Source organism: Lolium rigidum, chromosome 6 (assembly GCF_022539505.1).
Source record: "Lolium rigidum isolate FL_2022 chromosome 6, APGP_CSIRO_Lrig_0.1, whole genome shotgun sequence".
NCBI lineage: Eukaryota > Viridiplantae > Streptophyta > Magnoliopsida > Poales > Poaceae > Lolium > Lolium rigidum.
In genome coordinates this window covers 109,762,218-109,785,714 of record NC_061513.1, presented here as the reverse complement: position 1 = coordinate 109,785,714, position 23,497 = coordinate 109,762,218, and the positions used below count along the sequence as shown (strand labels likewise).

Below are 23,497 nucleotides of genomic sequence, written 5' to 3'. Positions count from 1 at the left end.
GAAAGCAATTCAGACGTGAGATGCAACATCACCCCCAGCCACCCATTCATGCGCTTTGCCTATATTATATTGATTTTTTTGTAAAGTGGTGTAGCTGAAGTTGCATAATGCTCACACTATGTTAAATTGCAGGCATGTGAATGGTAAACTTTTGCTTATTTGGCAAAGGCCACATGACTTCTTTCTTGGGTTCTTATTATGTATCATCATGCAAAAGGCAGGTTATCTTTGATAATCCATGATGTGCTACACTACAGTTTGCTGCTTCGACTTACGATAACTGAACTGAAATCTTCATGTTTGTTTACAGTAAAAGTTTGGGTACTGAAATCTTCATGTCTGTTTACAGTAAAAGTTTGGCTACTCAAATCTTCATGTCTGCTTACAAATATCACATTTGAGATTAGGGCATTTGCTGATAATCCATGATTTGCTACACTGCACGTTGCTGCTTCGATGTACGATTTATAGTTTGGCTCAGCACGGCTTGATTCCACCCCTATTTTACTATTTTTTGTGGCCTTATATTTTCTGACAAGTCAGATCAATGCCATTGGTTTACCTCTGATATATATTAGAATCAAGGTTCAGCATACATCTTCTGGAAATATTATTGGTGCTGAATCATAATATCTCTAATGGTGAATTGGGAAAATCATAATATGAAGGAACTGAAGTGCCTTGTATCAGGGTAGCACCCACTAAAGGGATTCATTTTTTCATGGTACATACCTGCAAGATTCTTGAAATAAATGAGATCTTTATCCTGCGTATTTGATTTTGTTTAGTTCTTCAGTCCATTTTTGTACTATTTGTAACTCTGGGAGAGCACATATTCTACCAGTTTGCACATTTTAGTGGTATTTTAGTTTTACCTGAGATAAGTAGGAACCAGCAACCAAAGTAAAGACACATGGAATGGGAAGAAATATGGTAGTGTAGACTTGATTTCAGGTGTAAGTGACCAACCTCTTTGATCCAGTTGTAAAAAAATCGTAACTGTTTTTTGTTAATATGTTGTTGTTTTGCTAAGATAAGAAATTCACTGCTACATTTTTGGGAGATGCTTCTAGACCGAAGTGGAAATAGGATAGATATTAAAGCTATTTTAGTTGTTTGAGAACTTGAGGTGGGATGCAGGCGCGATACTAATGAACACGATACATGCACCTTGTATGTGGCAGGTGATATTTATTAAAAAAATGTGGCAGGTGATATATGCACGCAGCAAACCTGAAAGTAGCAATTTCATCATGGTTACTTAGGTAATTTTATTGACGTGATTTCTTCTAGGAGTGCATAGAAAGCAGCTTGATTCACAACCACGTCCTACCTGCTTGCAACCATGTTTGATCTCATGTCTCATGATCTGGTGTTCACTTAATAATTTAATGTTCAGTGCAATACTGCAATATCACATCATGTTAGATTCAGACAAAGAATGGTTTCCTTGTTTTTATTTCCTAGAAGAATCAGGTTTCCAAATGTAGCCAGCATATGAAGATGATTCATCGCCAATTCCCAATTTCGTTTGATAGTATGATCTATTAATTCTTCAAGACGTGATCTTTTTATCTCAACATGTGGATCTTGACACTTGTGTGCCAATTACAACTAGGAGATTTTATTTGAAGATTTACTTATATGTTGAGTAACCATGTATATACAATTGTTCTCCAAAGGGGTACTCAGTCATTACCACTAATTATGTGGAGATCCATGAACTATTTACCTGTTTCTTCTATTCAGAATTGTTACATTTTCTTCCCCGAATGATGTCATGTTAGTTGGATATATAATATGTGTATAACTTACGAAGTGAAAATTCTGCAGATGTCAATATCCAGGATGAGTTGGATCAGTTCGTCCTCCCTGCTGAAATTAGCTGGACGCTCACCTCAAAAAAGACCTACAAGGCTTATTCAGCATAGGACCTCCAAATCTAGCCCTAGATTCAGCAAGTGATGTTGGAGAATGTATGGAAAGGAGATTGGTGGATGACGCTATTTGATATTCGCCCCAATGATCTGAAGAAGAGCTAAATTAAATCTGCACCACATCTTGGCATCCATGGAAAGAAAGAAATGGAAACGTATTTGAGGGTAAATAATTTTGGTGGCTTCCTTTGTTGGATTCGTAACTAAGAACATTAGCCTCTTGGATGAGGCGCATATAAAATAGACTTCCGCTTATGTACAACGAACTCTATGCTTTCACTTCCAATTTTTGAGTTTGACTGTTTTCCTTGTTTTCCTGGCACTGTTGTGATCTCTTTTCTTTACATGAAATGAGATTCTTAATCGTATAAAAAAGTGGGCCTTCATGTGAGAATAAGCAGTGTTACAAATTTATAATTGCTTAGTTGTTTGCTTTTCAGTTTTGCTTCAAGGTGAGGTTGAATTGTAATATTTTGTAACTAAATATACTACTCCATCCTAAAAAACAGTTGCTCAAATTTCTCTAGATATGAATGTATCTATAACTAAACAACGTCTACGTACCTCCGTATATAGACAAAGTTGAGCAGTTTTTTAGAAATAATTTTGTACTTATAAGAAATTTAATCGTGCGTTGCACGTGCACACTTTACTAGTATCAGTACCAATTGTTCAACATACCGGAATGTTTTCTCTTCATGCTGCACACCATATGAAACTTATGCAATCTGAAAAAGGAAAACGAAAATAACATTTAGTACAAGATATATCTGATTTTTCTGAATTTCAATAGCTACATCACATCAAGTATCATCGATTGGAATGGTTCCAACAAGCTGGAGCAGGTAGCCGCCCAGGAGACAAAAATTGCGGAAGGGAGGAGCACCGGCGGTCGGTGGAGCCTCAATTCGCGAGGCGGCGATGAAGATGAACCAGCGTAGCCGCGGATGCCCTGGTCGTGGAACAGGGAGACAGAGAAGAGGAGACTCGAGGAGGTTCAGACGAGTGCCGCATGTCACCCTGCCGCGTTGACACCTGAAGTCCGCCGTGGTGTTGTCGCCATCGCCTTAACCCTTGAATTGAAGTGGGCTCGGCCCTAAGCAGAGGACGACAGGGATGATTCCTACATGCCGACCAGGTTGGCAGCTAGCAAGCACCACACACCCCTGATCGGATCATGGGCCTAGCCCATTTACATTTTATTTTTTATTTTTGTTTTTTATTTTGTTTTTCTTTTTTTCTTCTTTTTTTTGTTTCTTTTTCATTTTCCTTTTATTTTTCTAGATTTGAAACTGTTCAAATTTGATAATTGTTCAAATTTAAAATACGCTCACACTAAAAATTTGTTTAAATTTTTATAGTGTTTAAATTTTATAAAAATAAAATTTTGAAAAAATGTTTAATTTTTAAAAAGTTCAATTTCAATTCATGTTCAAATTTTAAAAAATATTCAATTTCGAAGAAAAAACAAAAATATATTAAAAAAATTAAAAAAATGCAGATTTAGAAAATGTTTGGACTTAAATAACATGAATTTTGAAAAAGAAAAGGAAACATAAAAGAAGCAAAAAAACAAGAAACACGAAAATTAGAAGGAAAAAAGAGCACTCAGTCGGCCCAACAAAGTTGCATGGGTGCGCGGTGGGTGCTATACACCGACCTAGCATCTCCCCAGTGCATGTGGTGGTGGTGTGTTAGGATGGGGCAATTAAATGTTTCGTCATGCTTGGCCCCCTTCCGGCGATGTACGTGACATTCTTCACTATTATGATCCCTTCATGGCCTCGTCGCCACTCGCGTCTCTACCTGTGACTCGTACGATTATGTGCACAAATCACTTTTTATGTCCGCTTAGATTTTTGTATAAACATATATAATTTGATTACTTATCTAGAATATTTGGTTGTATTTTATACATTATGGTATGAAGGCATTCTTTTCTGCTTGGTATAGTTCATCGTTTGATTTGGTGACTAGTCTAAAGTTCCACAAGGTACATAATTTCACATTTAAGATCTTACATAGAATTATACTCAAAGTCGTGTTACTCGTTTTTGACCCATATAATTTTATGCCACTTTCTAATTGTCTATGTGTATATACCGTACTATTATCGATTGTTTTGTATGATGTTTGAAGCAAGTTATTAGAGAATAGAGCAAAATGCACAAAGGTACAAAAGAAATTGATGTTATGGGGAACGATGCCTCAACATCATGTTCTTGGTGTTGTCCGTGAACTTCCGACTTGGAAGAGCTGACTTGGGTAAACCGTAGAGAGGTGGAGATAAACAAGTGAATGATTTGCCACACTTTCTTATTTCTTTGTTGCCCTGTATATAGGGGTTGAGTGGCCACAAGACAAGTGAATGATTCGCCACACTCTCTTATTTCTCTGGCACCCTATATATAGGGGTCTAAAGTTTCACAAGGTACATCATTTCATAGTTAAGATCTTATACAGACTTCCATCACAGCATGTATTGAAAGTCATCATAGAATTTGGTCAAGACTCGACTTGGGCCGGGCCCCGAGTCGGCACTTACACTCCGAGAAACACAAGCATATTGTACAAAAATGATATGTTTATACATAAAAGTTGAAAACTCCTCTCGGCAATATTGTTTTCCATGCCAAGATTGAAAGGACGAGATGTCGCCTAGAGAGAGATGAATATGCGTTTTGAAAACTATTACGGATATGGATTGTAAGAATGCAAAATTAAACTAATATTTATTTTATAAGCATAAAACTTAAATAAGTTAGGCTCAACTAAGTGCAACAACAACAACTCAAGATAAGAAAGGCACAATATATATGTAACACAAGTGATATCAAGATATAAATACTTCAAGCACGATAGCTATCATGGGGAAAGTGAATTCGGATATAGAGATAACCGAGTCACGCGGAGACGAAGATGTAACCCCGTGTTCCCCCACACGAAGTGAGGTACGTCACGTTGGAGAGATGCAGACTACCACGAAGGTCCCCCGAACATCACGAAGACTCACCTTCTTCTCCAAGTCAATCCCCACGAAGGACAAAGGTCTTTTCTTACGGCTAGGTTTTCCTCCACTCTGGAGGTGGCAAGCTCCAGAACCAATTCACAACCTTCACGAAGGAGTGATACGTCTCAAACGTACCTATAATTTTTTATGCTCCATGCTTGTTTTACACCAATTATAATATGTTTTATTTACACTTCGTTGCACTTTTATACATTTTCCGGTACTAACCTATTGACAATATATTTCCTGTTTTCTGTTGTTTTGTATTTCAGAAAAGTTGTACAGCAAATATTCTCGGAATTGGACGAAACAAAAGCCGAAGATCTTATTTTTACGTAACAAAGACGAAGTCCGGAGGAGAGATGAAGGGGGGCCACAGGGTGGCCAGACCATGCCTAGGCGCAGCCTAGCCCTAGCCCGCGCCTAGGGGAGGTCTGGGGCCACCAGGCCTCCACCGACCTCGCCCTTCCGCCTATAAATACCTCCCGACGCGAGAACCTTAAATCAACAAGTCTTCGTCCATGAAAAGTTCCGTCGCGGCCGCCATCGTCCAGAGAAGTTTCGGGGACAGAAGTATCTGTTCCGGCACGCTGTCGGGACGAGAATTGCCCCCGGAGCCATCTCCAGCGACTCCACCACCATCTCCATCGTCGTTGCTGACTCCCATGATGAGGAGTGAGTAGTTCTCCCCCGAGGCTGAGGGCTCTACCGATAGCTATGTGGTTTATCTCTCTCTCCCATGGTGTGATCTTTATGTGACCGTGAGCTTTGTAATCTAGATGTCGTTATGCTATTCAAGTGGATTTTACATATGTGATCTCCGGAGACTCCTTATCCCACGTGTGTAAAGGTGACGGTGTGTGCACCGTGTGAGTCTCTTAGGCTATATTTCACAGAATACTTGTTCACTGAATTATGATTTGGGTTGGATGTCTCTATGAAATTGTGGTGTGTTAGTACCTCCTATGAATGTTCAAAATGATAGTGTGGGGTGTTCATTAGTACTTGAGAATACATCTTTAAGGTTTTCTTTTGCTGCCCTACGCGGTGAATTAGTTTTCATTATCCAACCAGAGAGTAGTTTAGACTAGCATAGTGAAGTGCTTATATTTATATTCTTTTATGATATCATTAGTGAGAGTGACCACTAGTGAAAGTATGATCTCTAGGCCTTGTTTCCAAACACCGAATCGCCGTTTATTTACTGTTTTACTACACATTTACTTGCTGCCATATTTATTTCAAATTATTATTACCACTCATATTCATCCATATCACTTGCATTTTACTATCTAAATTCGCCGAACTAGTGCACCTATACATCTGACAAGTGTATTGGGTGTGTTAGGAACACAAGAGACTTCTTGTATCTTAATTGAAGGGTTGCTTGAGAGGGATATCTTTGACCTCTACCTTTCTGAGTTCGATAAACCTTGCGTGATTCACTTAAGGGAAACTTGCTGCTATTCTACAAATCTTTGCACTTGGAGACCCAACACTGTCTACAAGAATAGAAGCGTGCGTAGACATCAAGCTCTTTTTCGGGGAGGTAAGGTAAAAGGTACTCACATCCTCTGGCTACTAAGTTTCTAGTTGCTGGTGAGTGCTTAAAGTTATTTCCTTTAGATTCTGCAATTATATCTTTTTGTTTCTTATTTTTATTTTCACTAGTTATGCTTAATGGAAAACAACAACAAAAATTAGAGAGCTTTATTAGTATTTATCTTGAGTTAGGACATGAGGTGTTTGAAGAGAAAATTAAAAAACCTATAGAACTTTACTTGCATGCTAGTAGCAATGTTATTAATATGAATTCTTTGAACACCATTATTGCTAATTCTATAAAAAAAAGTCTAATCATGGGGAAGCTGGTTTTGATGAGCATGATATTTTTAGTCCCCCAAGCACGGAGGAGGAAAGTTACTTTGATGATACTATGCCTCCAATATATAATGATTACAATGATTATTATGTTATTTTCAGTCCACCTACTATTGAGGAGAAAAGTAATTATGATTACAATATGCCTCCTATATTTGATGATTATGGTGATGAGAATAATAATGATACCTATTTGGTTGAATTTGCTCCCACTACAATTAATAAGAATGACTATGCTTATGTGGGGAGTAATAATTTTATGCATGTGGCTCGTGATAAGAATACTTTATGTGACAGTTATATTGTTGAGTTTATTCATGATGCTACTTAAAGTTATTATGAGAGAGGAAAATATAGTTGTCGAAGTTTTCATGTTACTAAAACACCTCTCTATATGATGAAAATTTTGAAGTTGCACTTGTTTTGCTTTCCTATGCTTGTTACTATGTGCTTATTTGATTTATTTTTTGACAAGATTCCTATATATAGGAAGTGGGTTGGACTTAAATGTCATATTTGCTTATTGATGCTCTCTTTTGCTTCAATTCATATTTCTTATGTGAGCATCTTCTTAAATTACTGAGCCTAGCTGAAAGGCGTTAAAGAAAAGCGTTTATGGGAGACAACCCATTATTTTATTTATGTAATTTTTATTTTGTCGAGTCTTAGAAATTATTACCTTACTAATAACCTCTGCTTATCATTTTTATTTCGTTTTTGTGCCATAAATAGCCTCTAATAGGAAGAAAGTAAGATTTGAGGAAGTTGCTGTCTAGAAACAGATTATGTGCTGTCACCATAAAAATTCGTAAAAATAGCTAGAGTGGAATTTTGAGATGTCGTTTTTTATTCATATGCCCCAGGTTATTATATAACTTTCGTTAGTTCACCACTTTTGTAGATAAGGAACAGAAGATTTTCGAAAAAATCGATCTTTACCTGTTGTTCTGTTTTAAAAGATTTCTGCACTATTTGCATTTGCCTCTTTAGTCTCTTTATTTTTGAGTTATTTTGATCAAAGAGATTTTTGAAGAGTTTATAAAGTATCTAATTCTTTAATAGATGTTTGATATATGTTATAACCATGGAAAAAACAGCGCGCTATTTCGACGCTAATAGCACGGTATAGCGTTTCTAGACAGCCCACGCTACATCATTTCGGCGCTATAGAGCGCTATAGCACTCTAATATCGTATTTTTCGACCGACGCTATTTTGTTATAGCGCGCTATTTCTTTCCTTGGTTATAACTGAACCCAAGTAATTTTTTTTTATTTTGATTGTACTAATGCTGCTGATGAAGAATAGTGTTAAGTTTTGTATGAAGGAAGTTTTCAAGTGTAGGGAGAGAATAATGATATGATGAGATGAAGAATGGATAAAAGCTCAAGCTTGGGGATGCCCCTGCAACCCAAGAAATATCCAAGAGGTGCAAGTGTCAAAGCTTGGGGATGCATTGGGCATCCCCTTCTTCATCAACAAAAATATCAGGTTATTTTTCAAGACACTATATTTTGTGCTTTATATACTATGTGTTGTTCTTAGAGCGTCTTTATTTTTTATTTTAGTTTTCTTTTGTTTTATTTTCTGTATCATATGTTGGTTCCCGGCACATATTTTTTGGAGAAATACTCGCTCCGTTTTAATTGCATAGAACGCTCTAGTTTTCGCTATTATTGTTCTGCGAGTGTTCTAGTTTTCTAGTACTACATTTAACTCTTATTCTTTCACTTAATTTTTTTCCAGAGCTAGTATTCTTTATTTATGTATGATTAGATCTCTGGTCCATAATGTATTTCATCTCTTAGAGTTATTTCAAATAAGTTGATTGATGTTGCATACGAGTAAAATAATTCATGACCATAGTGATGCAAAACGAAGCTTGTCTAGACTGTGGCATAGACTTTGGCATGTCATGTTGGATACTATTGTTGTCATATGCTTAGTATTTATTATTGTAGCATGACTTGTTTCAAATAGCTGAGAGTGTGTAATGTGTCATTGAAAGATTCATGTGTTATTTCCATCATAAAAGCATAATATTATAGTATTCTCCTTTGATGCTTTATTGGGTTGACTTGGCGCATGTTTACATCATGTTATGACTATGATCAGTTAACTAAAGCCTATATGATCATTTAGTTTTTTTACTTTTAATATCACTTTATACTTTGATTGATAATGTTTTGTCTCTATGCATGATTATGGCCATTATTGCTCTATTAGTTGATCGCTCCAGTATTTTGCTAGCCTTCGCCTGTACTGAGTATGAACTCTACCCGTGCATCCAAATACCATTAACCAAAGTTTGCCAATTGTGTCCACCATATCTACCTGCTAGCATTATTTCTATTTCAAGTATATTCATCATGTTTTTATTTATCTTCCAAATTAAATTTTGTCATGAGAAAATTAGTTAGTAAAGCTCTCACGAACTTGATGGCATATTTACTTTCTTGCACTTAATAAACTTGATCATTGTGACTATCTTATGAAGTTCATATGTTTGCAAATTGCAAGTTGGAAGTTAGTATAACGATGCTTTCATGGGGAACACTTTCAGCATTGCACTTACTATTTAGTTGATGTCATGTTCTTTTGCTTATGGAGCCTAGCGGTGCGAAATAAAATGGAAACTTGTAAGTCCATGGAGTTTGTATATGAGTTAGAGAAACGTCTGGGCCGCTAATCTGAGCCATGCATCATTCATGGTGGAAATTTACAGCGAATCGTAGTGAGCATTCTATGAAGCATTTTCAATAAAAAGTTGTACCCATAGTAAATAAAAAAATTTGCTGAGATGCTCATTGTCTGTCTGTCTTGTCATTTTGGCATGGGATTGTGATGTCTACGGGTGCTTTTATTCTTGTAGACAGTGTTGGGCCTTCAACAGCAGAGGTTTGTAGAACAGCAGCAAGTTTTCCTTAAGTGGATCACCCAAGGTTTATCGAACTCAGGGAGGAAGAGGTCAAAGATATCCCTCTCATGCAACCCTGCAACCACAAAGCAAGAAGTCTCTTGTGTCCCCAACACACCTAATAGGTGCACTAGTTCGGCGAAGAGATAGTGAAATACATGTGGTATGAATGAATATGAGCAGTAGTAACTGGCGCTAGAAAATAGCTTGCTGGCGTGTAGTTGATGGTGGTAATATGGTAGCAGTAGTAACGCATGAAACAAGTAAACAAGCAACGATAGCGATATTTAGGAACAAGGCCTAGGGATTAGACTTTCACTAGTGGACACTCTCAACTTTGATCACATAACAGAATAGATAAAGGCATACTCTACACTCTTGTTGGATGATGAACACATTGCGTAGGATTACACGAACCCTCAATGCCGGAGTTAACAAGCTCCACAATTTAAATAACCTTAGAGTGCATGAAAGATCAACACGACTAAACCAAGTACTAACACAGCATGCACACTATCACCTTCACACTATGTAGGAGGAATAGATCACATCAATACCATCATAGCAATAGTTAACTTCATAATCTACAAGAGATCACAATCATAGCCTACGCCAAGTACTAACACGGATGCACACACTTGTCACCATTACACCGTGCAGGGAGGAATAAACTACTTTAATAACATCACTAGAGTAGCACATAGATAAATTGTGATACAAAACACATTGCAATCATAAAGAGATATAAATAAGCACTTCACTACGCCATTCATAACAGTGAATAAGTATTCTGTGAAATATAGCCTAAGAGACCCACACGGTGCACACACTGTCACCTTTACACACGTGGGACAAGGAGTATCCGGAGATCACATAAGTAAAACTCACTTGACTAGCATAATGACATATAGATTACAAGCATCATCATATGAATCTCAATCATGTAAGGCAGCTCATGAGATTATTGTATTGAAGCACATAGGAGAGAGATTAACCACATAGCTACCGGTACGGCCCCGAGCCTCGATGGAGAACTACTCCCTCCTCATGGGAGACAGCAGCGTTGATGGAGATGGCGGCGGTGTCGATGGAGGAGCCTTCCGGGGCACTTCCCGCCCGGCGGCGTGCCGGAACAGAGACTCCTGTCCCCCAGATCTTGCCTTCGCGATGGCGGCGGCTCTGGAAGGTTTCTTGTACCGTGGTTTTTCGCATCGAGGTTTTAGGTCCAGGGGCTTCTTATAGGCGAAGAGGCGGCGTCAGAGGGTCGAAGAGGCGGCGACACCATAGGGTGGCGCGGGCCACACCCGGGCCGCGCCGGCCTATGGTCCGGTGGGCCTGTGGCCCCCTCCGGTCCTTCCCGGGTGTTCGGAAGCTTCGTGGAAAAATAGGATGCTTGGGTCTTGATTTCGTCCGATTCCGAGAATATTTCCTTACTAGGATTTCCGGAACCAAAAACAGCGAAAACAGGAATTGGCCCTTCGGCATCTCGTCAATAGGTTAGTTCCGGAAAACGCATAAATATGACATATAATGTGTACAAAACATGTAGATATCATCAATAATGTGGCATGGAACATAAGAAATTATCGATACGTCGGAGACGTATCAGATTGCTCCTACAAGACTACTTCCATATCATCGGGCAAGAGGTACCCCGTTGGCGGTTTTTAATGATACATGTATACTTACAATGAAAAGAACTTATTTGGGACCTAAGTAGCATGAGATTTAGGTACTCGTATTCAAGGGGCATGAGATTTTCAACTTGTGATTTTTCAAGAATATAGCTCATATTACCACATTAACTTTAACCATTCAAGATGCTTATGATATGGGCAATGAGAGCTCAAAGCTAATAAGTACCATACTTTTTGGAGGGTTTATAAAACATGTTTATCTTGCTTATTCTGCAAAGAGTCTCTCTTTTACTGTTATGTTGAGTCTTCGTCTTCTACTTTATGCACCAATTAAGAGAGCATAGTTATCATTCTTAGTGCAATGTGCATAGTCCCAAAATTATTATTGATTGATTCATGATTGTGCTATTGCTTGTTCTTGAATTACTTGTATCTAGTCACCCTCTGAACTTTAAAGGTGTCCTAGCATTTATGTTTTGCTACTTCATAAAGGACATGTTGAGTACCACTTTGCTATGTTTTCTCTATGCTCATAAACAAACAGTTGCTTTCAATGCACTATTATTCATGATCCTTTGTTTGAGGTACTCTTCATGTAGAACATAGTTGCTAAGTTCTATTGAATTATAAATTATATCTATCATGCCTATGTTTAGAGTACTTTGATCCCATCTGACAATGCTTTACATGCTTGATCAAGATTGTGTTGGCTTCATGTCACCTCAAAAAATATTTTTGTTATCACTTACCTACTCGAGGACGAGCAGGAGTTAAGCTTAGGGATGCTTGATATGTCTCAAACGTATCTATAATTTTTGATGTTCCATGCTTGTTTTACACGAATTCCAATATGTTTTATTTACACTTCGTTGTACTTTTATACATTTTCCGGCACTAACCTATTGACAAGATGCCACTTAGCCAGTTCTCTGTTTTCTGCTGTTTTATATTTCAGAAAAGTTGTACATGAAATATTCTCGGAATTGGACGAAACAAAAGCCGAAGATCTTATTTTTCCGTAACGAAGACGAAGTCCGGAGGAGAGATGAAGGGGGGCCACAGGGTGGCCAGACCATGCCTACGCGCGCCTAGGGGTGGTCTGGGGCCACCAGGCCTCCCCCGACCTCGCCCTTCCGCCTATAAATACCTCCCGACGCGAGAACCCTAAGAGCATCTCCACTCGTCCCCCCGAACAGGCCCCCGGCGAGCGTTTTTTCCATCCGGACGGCGAAATTCGGCCCAGTCGCGCCCCCGGTTCCTCGTTTTCGTCCGGATTTGGCCCTTCATCCATCCGGCGAGCCCACGCCATCCCCGGCCCCCCGGCGCGCTCGGGGACTCCGGACGAAAGATTTTGGCGCGAAACGTCGTGTGGACCCGCGTAGTCGGCGGCCGGAAAACCAAATCCTGTCGATTTTCCCTCCAATTTGCTTGCATATCCCCATTCCCTCCAATTTGCCCGCCGAAATTCCCCAATCTCCTCGTCTTCCAGCTCCAGTTCCCGGCGGCGTCTTCTCGTCCACCACCACTCTCCTACTCGTCTTCTCGTCCACCACAATGCCGCCGAAGGCGCCGGCGAGGAAGATGCGGGCGAAGAAGACGAAGCCATCGGGCATGTCGAACGCCGAGTGGGCGGCGAACGAGAAACGGCGGGAGGTGGAAACAAGCGCCAGGGCGGAGAGGGTGAAAAGAGCCGCCGTCAAAAGGGCGGCGGCGGCGGCCCAGGACGAACAAGCGAGGATGATCAGCATGGCCCTGAGCGGCGGCAGCGTGTTCCCCGGCCAATGGCCGACGCAAGGTACAACCAGTTCCCCGTCGTCCTTCTCCCCGTCGCTGTACTCGCCGTCGCCGACTGCCGTGTTCCAAGAGGGCGCCTACGTCCAACCGTCCAGGTCCACGACGTCGCCGCCCGAGCTTGACGTCGGCGGCGTGTTCGAGGACACCTCGCCGGCCCTGCGACGAGGGCCGCTCCTGTTCGGTGCGATGGCCGCGCCGAACGAAGAGGAGATCCACGAGATGATCACCTCCGGCTCCATGGCCGCCGCTGCGAGCCCGGGGTTCTTCATGGCCGCCGCCGCTGCGTGCCCGGGGTTCTTCACGCAAGAGGAGACGAGGGCGACGACATCTGTGGCGGCGCGCAACGGGCATCGGGAGGATGTTGCCGACGGAAGCCAAGCCGTCGAAGAAGAAGACGAGGAAGAAGAAGAGCCAACTCAAGCCGCCGCCAACCTGTCGAAGGGGAAGAAGAAGAGGAAGAAGGACTCGCCGCCTGCCGAACCTCGTATCAAATGGACGCCGAAGGAAGAGGAGTGCCTCGCCGAAGCTTGGATGACCGTGTCCACGAACGGCATAATCGGGGCCAATCAGTCGTTCGACACATACTGCTTCGAGTGAAGCAGGCGTACGAGGAACGCAAACTCGTCGATCCCTACTTCAACAAGACGAACATGAACGTGTACCGGGGAGAGAAGGCAATGGCCACCCATTGGGGGATCATGCAGACGGCGTGCAGCAAATGGCACGGCATACATGAGGAGGTCGCCAAACGGCCGATCAGCGGCCAGGACTTGGAGCAAAAGGTATGCTCCGCCGACCCTGCATCACCGAGGTACATCGTCGTTACCTGACCCGTATCGCCGTGCTCTTTTTCCCCAGCTGCGCCGAGCTTTGGACATGTACACGGACGACACCGTCCTGCAGTTCAAGTTCCTCAACGTCTACGCCCGCCTCGAGAATTGCGAGAAGTGGAAGGAAACTCGCACGACCCTCTCGAAGAGCAAGACCGAGCGAGTACAACCCCGACGCTCCGGCGGCTTGCGCGGCGGAAGGGCGCCCTGAACTCGGCCGGAAGAAGGCTGAAAGAGCTCAAACGGACGGACAATCCCGCCGACGGGATGCGGGCGTCGATCGACAAGTGCTTGGGCCGACTTGAGGTCGCACGCCGACGGGAGGAACGACAAGTTCGACGGCAGGTGGCGGGAGATGCTCGCCAATCAAGGCGTCCGGATCGCCCTGCTGAAGACGACGGCGGCGGCGAAGAAGAGGAACACAGACTTGGCGTTCCTCATGGGCGGCGGCGACATGGAACTGATGGACGAGGAGACGAGGAATTGGTACCCGGGGCCACCGCAGCGACATCCTCCGAGCCACTCCGGCCAGTCCTTCGTCGTCCCCGCCGGCTCCTACCTCGTCTACCTCACCATCTACCTCGTCGACTCCGGCTGCTTCGACGTCCACTGCCGCTGCTTCCTCGTCGCCCTCCGCAGCCGCTTCGGCCACGGCGTGTGAGGGAACTGGTCCGTCGGACACCGCCGTGCCGGCCGGGACTGCCGACGAGCCTGTCTCCGTGTAATTTCCCTTCGATCGCCGATCTGTGGCTGATCCTTTTGCTCCTTTTGCCGATCAACTGGCCGTACTTGTAGCGCGGGACGGCGATTTGTTTGAATTTAAACTCTATCCGCCGAACTCCGGGTGGACGACTGGAAATAGGGTACTCCCCACGACTTAATTTCGTCCAATCCGGCGGTTGTTTCGTCCGGATTTGGGCGTGGGGAGCGCCAATGAGTGGGGATGCTCTAAATCAACAAGCCTCCGTCCGTGAAAAGTTCCGTCGCGGCCACCATCGTCCAGAGAAGTTCCGGAGGACAGCTGTTCCGGCACGCTGCCTGGATGGGGAATTGCCCCCGGAGCCATCTCCATTGACTCCACCACCGTCTCCATCGCCGTTGCTGACTCCAATGATGAGGAGTGAGTAGTTCTCCCCCGAGGCTGAGGGCTCTACCGGTAGCTATGTGGTTTATCTCTCTCCCATGGTGTGATCTTTATGTGACCATGAGTTTTGTAATCTAGATGTCGTTATGCTATTCAAGTGGATTTTACTTATGTGATCTCCGGAGACTCCTTGTCCCACATGTGTAAAGGTGACGGTGTGTGCACCGTGTGGGTCTCTTAGGCTATATTTTACAGAATACTTGTTCACTGAATGTCTGAATTATGACTTGGGTTGGATGTCTCTATGAAATTGTGGTGTGTTAGTACCTCCTATGAATGCTCAAAATGACAGCGTTGGGTGTTCATTAGTACTTAGGAATACATCTTTATGGTTTACTTTTGCAGCCGTACACGGTGAATTAGTGTTCGTTATTCAACCAGAGAGTAGTTCAGAATAGCATAGTGAAGTGCTTATATTTATATTCCTTTATGATATCATTGTTGATAGTGACCACTAGTGAAAGTATGATCCCTAGGTCTTGTTTCCAAACATAGAATCACCGTTTATTTACTGTTTTACTACATGTTTACTTGCTTCCATATTTATTTCAGATTGTTATTACCACTCATATTCATCCATATCACTTGCATTTTACTATCTCTTCGCTGAACTTGTGCATCTATACATCTGACAAGTGTATTGGGTGTGTTGGGGACACAAAAGACTTCTTGTATCTTAATTGCAGGGTTGCTTGAGAGGGATATCTTTGACCTCTACCTCCCTGAGTTCGATAAACCTTGGGTGATCCACTTAAGGGAACTTGCTGATGTTCTACAAACCTCTGCACTTGGAGGCCCAAAACTGTCTACAAGATTAAAAGCGTGCGTAGACATCAAGGAGAAGCTCGGGCCTCTTTGCAATCTTCCACGAAGAGGTCACCGGAGCACCAACCGCCAAGCCAACTAGGAGGTAACCCCTCCAAGAGTAACATGCTCACAGTCTCTAACTCGAAGTAATCGTAATGGAGAGCTCAACACTTATGCAAGGATGCAAAAGCAAGAACATCAAGGGTGCTCAAATCCCACCAAAGCAACATATGCTATGGAGGAACTAGAGAGGAAGAATAAAGGAGGATATCAACAAATAACTCCAAGATCTATATCCCAAGGGTTCCCCTCACTTAGAGGAGGAATTGATTGATGAAATTGTAGATCTAGTTCTCCTCTTTCAAATCCCTCAAAAATATGCAACAATCATGGGGGGTGGAGAGGAAGCAAGCTTTTGAGGTTCCAACAATGGAGCATGAGAGAGAGAGAGAGCAAATAGAATGGTTGACTTACTTTCCTCAAGGAGGAAGAAGAGCTACTTATAGTCCAAGGGGGGAAACTAGCCGTTTGGGGAATTTCTACGACCCAAACCGGCCATAAAACCGGCATCGCCGGGTCTCTCGCCGAACCGGATCGGTGCACTGACCGGCTAACCGGAAACCCAGCCGGTTTCGTGACCTAGGTCGGTCCGCCGGTCCTCCTTGTTGGAGATAGCTCTATAGAGAGAAATAATAATGGATATTTATTATATGTAAAATATTCATAATTAGTTTCGTGACATGCTATAACTGTATTAAGTAGAAACATTAATACACATGTGGTATTGTAAACGAACAAAGAGTCCCTGGTAAGCACACAACTGCATAACTAGTTCATTTAGGTCAATCGTTGATCGATGTTTTCCCGGTCATGGACACACATGTCATTGACAATGAGATCATATCGATTGGATGAATAATATGATGGGGACACCCATAACATAATTATTGTAACACGATTAAGTCATATCGAGTTTAATGTTACGATGTTTATTTAAGTGCATAGTGGCTTAATCCTTAGATCGTAAGATCATATCTCATCATTGTCTCCGGAGGTTGCCTTGGCTGCATCAACCGTCATACCGTAACAGGGTGATCATAAAGGTCTGTGATGTGGGCATTACATTTCGGGTATCTGACATCGCCGTACCTCCTCTGGCCCAACAAGGGGCCCATCTAAAGCACCGCAACCCAAGATGTACCAATACGTCGGTTGCATAGTGGAAAAATGGAAGGAGACGGTTTCTTGAAGAACAAGGCAAGGAGACGTCGAATAAGGAAAGGATAGATCGACTCTCTTTGTATTGTAGTCGAATCCGTGCAAAATTCTTGGGACCTGGCCTCCTATATAAAGTCCAGGAGAGGGCCTGCCGAATCCTATCTCATAATCGCATGCAACCACACACACACCAAACCCTAGAAACCTTGCCTCTCGGCGAGATCACCACCACGCAGTCCTTCGGCTGCCCCATTGTAATCGATTTCACCTATAATCAAGATCAGACAGGTAGGACGTAAGGGTATTACCTCATCGAGGGCCTGAACCTGGGTAAATCTTGCTCCCCGCTTGTCTGGTATCCGATGTCTCGTGCTAACTGATACATTCGATTCGGATTGCGGACTGTAGTATGATAACCTTTTCCCTAAAGACCTATGTTTAATCGAACCATGGAAAGCACTGCTAAATGGTGTGAAGGAAACGTCTACAAGACTTGCTAGTGTAATTTATCTTCAGTTTACCGGACCTATCTAGTTTACTTTTAAGGGGGCTGTGTTCAATGATGGGAATATGCCATGGTTAAGGTTCCACCTGCAGCTATGCATACATATATAATTGACGCTCATATGTCTAACAAATATAATAGAGAAAAGAGATTTGTGAGTAGCACATCCATAAATACTCTTGCCCCTAAAGCCAGAGGTGACAAGAGCCTAATGGTCCAACCATTGTCTTTACAGCCGCAAGTAACAACAATTATTAAGTAAATGAATACAGACCAAAGCCTCAATCTACATGATTGTGCTATGATCCCGAATGAATCACTAAACATGTACCGTTACTTTCCCCTTTCTGTCACTGAGGTTTCACAGTAGCACGCTGTTCTTCACTCATCCCACCTCTTCCCTTGATCGACTCAAATGGTATGGGTACATGTAAATCATCAAGACGAGGCAAAGTGATAAGAATATAAGATTGCAAAACTACTATTCAATCCTTACACATAGCACAAGATTAGATGCACATGAACGCTGCGAGGATTTCCAACCAGCAGCCCGTGAGGACTACTCACACATAATATTAAGATCAAATACAAAGATAAAAAAATTATTGTGCAAAATACTTAGATTAAAATTACAATATTTTTTACAATGGTTGTCAATTATCAAAAAGATCTCTATTACAATGGTGATGGCTATGGCTATCAGTGGTGTAGCTATGTAGCCGCCAGGGCCGCCCCCCAGCCCAAGAAAAATTTGCCTAATATCCCTTCATATTTGACAGTTTTTGGCTAAAAAAAGTGTATATTTAGCCCATTTGCCCCCCCCCCCAACAGTGGCTCAAAGTGTCTCCCTGGCCCATTTGCCCCCCCCCCAAATTTTGGCCCAAGCTCCGCCAGTGATGGGTATGGAGGAGATGGGGAGATGGAATCGATGAACTATGGTGATGGATCTACTTCGATCTAGTGCAGATGGATCTGGTAGATGGCGGCTCTGTAGCGACGAATGGCTCTCTTTTCAGTGTCGCGATGTAGTGTTTTTGGCTGATTTCCCACTAATTAACCGGTCCCCTTCTAGGTAATTAATAAAAATGGCAGGTCTTTTGTCTTGTTTTTTTTTTTTTTTTCTAATCGTAGCACTTCAGACCAGGCTGCCTACCACCTGTGCCATTCCGACGTCCTAACGGCCTGCTGCTTTGTCAGCTCGTCAGCAAGCTGGGCAGGCACGATCGATGGAAGGCAGGCAGGGCATGCAAAGATAACCTGTTAACATCAATGTATGCATTTCTGGTGCGCGCTGCACATCAGTGCCGCAGTGCGTGCATGCCTTGAGTCGCACGGTCCACTCCCATCACCAAACAGCGCTTAACAAACCCTGATCGCAACCGGCGCTCACCTAAAAAGTCCATCCGGGTTCGTTTAGCCGTCGCTCCGGGTAGAAACAAAAGCCGATCTCCCTCACTCACGCCATGCAGCGCGCCCAAACTTTTTCCTCTCTGTAGCTCCGGCGGGTCTCCATCTCCGGCGAATGATTCGGACGTGCCGCGGCACATACATAAGATACGCGCGGTAGGCGGGGGGTGAGAGTTAGTTAAAGCTGTAAGCAGGAAGCAACATGATTGCCTTACGTGTGTTTGTTACTCGATCTGAATTTCCTATGCGCCATGGCGGCGTACGTCGGGAGGCAGCGTCTGTCTGTCTGGGTTGGTTCGTTAGCGCCGAGAGGGACTGCCCCGTGAAGGCAAAGCAAGCTACTATCGGCTTTTGCACTGCGACGATGCTTTCGTATCAGTACTACAGCGCGCGCTCTCACCTCACTGACTGACCGCGGATCGGTGTAGGACCCGGCCACTGTGATAGATTAGCTACTAAGCAATCACTAATTTGATACTCCAGGGAGAGTTGTAAGATCTGATCCTTTTCTGAGAAAGAGAGGATAGGAACGACGAGGGTTATATTATTTTCTTTCTCTGTTCACTACATTGAAAAACAGAACTGTCACTAGTGAACGTCGTTGGCCGTACGTAGTAGCTAGCCGACCAGCAGTTCGGTGTGGTGTTACAAATCGTATGATCGCTTTCTGATTAACAACATTTCCTCTTTCTAGCTTGTGTTTTGTAAGAGAAGACATGCACGTTCCTTTTTTAAACAATATACTCCGTAATAAGATTATAGAATACATGATATACCAATTACACACACGACCTCTGCGCTAACATAAGATCAAACCATGTATAGACAATAAGGATGCACACAACTAAAAAGAAAACACCCGTAAAAAGAAGAGCTAGAAATATGAAAGGAAAAAACCCGCTACAGTGATCAACGACTCGCAATAGTTATATCCAAACCACCACCAATGACAATACCCGAACTGTATAAGAAGCTATCCAAAAGCGACGCCTGTAGCAAGGGAACAATGCACAAGTACTGTGTCATCGCACGATCCAAATGGACCATGGACTTTCACCCCGGCGAGGCTCTAAGTTGTCCAAACTACGTCTTCAACAAGGAAGTGACGAAATCAGTCATTGCCATGTACAACCAATGAATGTTGGACCCATGGATTTTCATCCGGTGAGCCTCTAAGTTCTCCAAACTATGTCTTCAACAAGGAAATGGCGAAATCAGTCATTGCAAGGTACAACCAATGAAGCTTGGACCATGGATTTTCACCCGGCGAGGCTCTAAGTTATCCAAACTATCCATTCGACAAGGAAGCGGCAAAATCAGTCGTTGCCAGGTACAACCAATGAAGGTTGGACCATGGATTTTCACCCTGGATATCGAGACTTGTTACTCAAATAGCACCACCAAAGATGAAGACACGCAGTGCTGCCGCCCCCACTTGCCGAGGACGCTGCTGCAAATTGCCAAGGACCAGGCTCATAGTCGTCCCACCGCAGAGAGGCCTGTGAAGCATATTCAACAACATCAAAAACCTCAACGGTGACAATACAAAGTCGTCTCGAACTCGACATGAGCCATCGAGATCTTCAAGCTTAACAATCATTACCACCTTGATATTCCCTAATTGTGCCAACACCATGGTAATCGTGGCAACGACGCGATGGTGCCGACGAAAATAGTAGCGTAGCCAGCCAGGAGTCACGTCCCGGGCTAACTGCACTGCAGTCCTCAACAGTGTTAAACAGTGTAAATATTGCTACAGTTAAAAAAGAATTTCACTAGCACGCCCAAGACCAAGGCCCTTGTTGCATGGGGCCTGGCTACGCTCCTGGACGAAAAGGCGAGGCTACGTGTAGCGGACTCATTTGATCCAGAGGTTCAGGAACGACATTGTGCCTATCAGTGAAGACCATATGTGTAGAAATCCACAACATTGGCCGATCGATGATCCTCCGCACCAAGTCAAACAAAATTTACATTTGCAATGTGACTGCGAGAGAGGGGCGATATTTTTATGCCATTGATTTTTGATCTTCGATTCGTGCCATCGAGTTTCGTCATGTTTTCGGAAAAACCATGTCACATTGGAATGCAACAAAACAAAATGAAGCCGTGGACGAAGAAAAACGTCTCTCCTGTGACTGTAATACCTCGGTGTGAAACAATGGAATAAGTAGGCCGGAACCAAGGCATAGCTACCGACTGGACTGCAGCAAATAATAAGAACGAGCCCGACCGTGGTCCGGTACGGGAGCGGCTTACCACCTGTGCCATCTCGCTCTCGCAGACGTGCGGGCTCCACGGTCTCCTCTGCTCCTGGCATGCTCCCCGCTATATAAACCACACCACGCGCTGCCTGCACCTGTGACCTCCTTCATCGCCGTTCTCTCTCCGACGAACCTCGCTCTGCACCTAATCCAGCGCCAACAGGTATTACGAACAAGCCAAACCGAATTGATTCCTAGCATGTTTGATCTCATATTTGCTTTCTTTTTCTCTTCCCGTTTCGATCGCGCAAGATCATCTGCACATTCACCGTTTGTTCTGACATTTCCTTCTGTTTCTTCGAACAGATCGAATAGTTCGCCGAGGAAGTCAGTCATGAGCCCATCGGCCATGCAGCAGGAATCGCTCGTCTCTCCGGCAAACGCCGACCGCTTCCGCTCGGCCTTCGAGCTGAAATCCTACGCTTTCGGTGACCAGCGGCTCTCCTCCTCGCCGCGCTACCTGCCCAGCGGCGGCGACGACGGCCTGTACCGCTGCTCCTCCCCTTCAGCCCGAGCCTGGGCTTCTCCTCGCCGTCGCCGCTCGCCACCTCCGTCTCGCTCTCGCCGTCCTCCTCCGCCTCCCTCGTGGACGACGCCGACTACTGTGGCGGCGCGGCGGCCGCCGACGCCACGGGCCACCGGCTCCAGCTCGCGCGGGTCGCGCTGCAGTACCAGGAAGTGGTCGACCGCTACGAGCTCTGCCTCTCCCGCCTCGCCGAGGCGGTCGACGAGGTGGCGGTCCTCCGCCGCGAGAACGCCGAGCTCCGCTTGGCCAACGGCGACCTCGCGCGCCGCGTCGCGATGCTCGGCGGCACGCAGACCGCCGCCGTTGCCATCGCCGACGAGATCCGCCGGCTCCGCGGCCTCGGCGACCAGAAGGTGCACGCGCTGCCAGAGAAGATCGACGTGCTGCCCAAGAGCATCTCCGTCCGTTCCAGCGACTACCTCAAGATGAACCAGCCTGCCCCGGCAGCCGCCACGCCGGACGTATACAGCCGCAAGCCTCGCGCGTCGAACCCGACCAACCCCAGCTCGGTGAGTCTCGGCTACCGTCCGCCTCACGAGTTCCACATAGTATTACAGCCTCCTCTGGAATTGGCATTTGACATTGCCGCGCTTGATACGGCGCATGTAACAGCAGCAGAAGTGGGGCGCTGACGGCGGCATGAAGTGGGGCGAGGAGAAGAAGCAGCTACAGAAGGATCAGCAGTCGGACGCGAGCGGCGGCGCGGCGGCGGAGCTGGACGTGTGCAACCAGGGCATGTTCAAGACGGAGCTGTGCAACAAGTGGGAGGAGACGGGGGCGTGCCCCTACGGCGACCAGTGCCAGTTCGCGCACGGCGTCTCCGAGCTCCGCCCCGTCATCCGCCACCCGCGCTACAAGACCGAGGTCTGCCGCATGGTGCTCAACGGCCAGGTCTGCCCCTACGGCCACCGCTGCCACTTCCGCCACTCGCTCACGGCCGCAGAGCGCCTCCTCCGCCGCCCTTGACGGCAGTGCACGGCCAGCCCTGTTAGCCTGTTACACCACCTGCTCTGTTCGAACCGTTGTTAACTTACAGCCCCAAACCAAGCACATATACACAACGAAATGTACAAAACACACGAACTGCGTAAATAAGATATACTAAGGAATTTTAATTTTAAATATATAAAGAGAACCGAACGGTAGAGTTAGCGAGCAGGCAATGTGAATATATATACGTACACTGGCATACAGAAGTAGTCGTCTCGTCAGCACTGGTCTCGCCTGGACCTCCATTTCTTCAATTTGTTCATATCTACGGAGTATCTGTTTCCAAATGCGTTTGGAGGGGGATGATCGACGTGTACAATAAAGGCAGTAAGTAGAGTGTAGATTGGGAACTAGCAAGTTATGACAACTTCAGGATGGCTGTCATTTTGTTTCTATGACGAGTATTAGATCATGTTTAGAAACGATGTACTACTTCCTTCACATTAAGTTGCTCCTCTTGCGATGGTCCTTTGTAATGTCAGTGATTTTTGCAGTGTATAAATTGGCATGTTTTTCACCGTCACAATACAAAACTCCCTTCTCTGCCTGTGTACTCTGCTTTCTCTGATTGTTTGTATGTGTGCCTCTTTGGCTGTATTTTCCTGAATCAGAAAGCTGCCAAGTTCGGGTA

The 23,497-nt window shown here is 44.4% G+C and overlaps 1 pseudogene; it reads left to right on the top strand.

The window, feature by feature from the left end:
• The first annotated feature begins 19,337 nt into the window (after window positions 1-19,337).
• Window positions 19,338-22,842, top strand: LOC124663099 (annotated as a pseudogene).
• The last annotated feature ends 655 nt before the right edge of the window (window positions 22,843-23,497 follow it).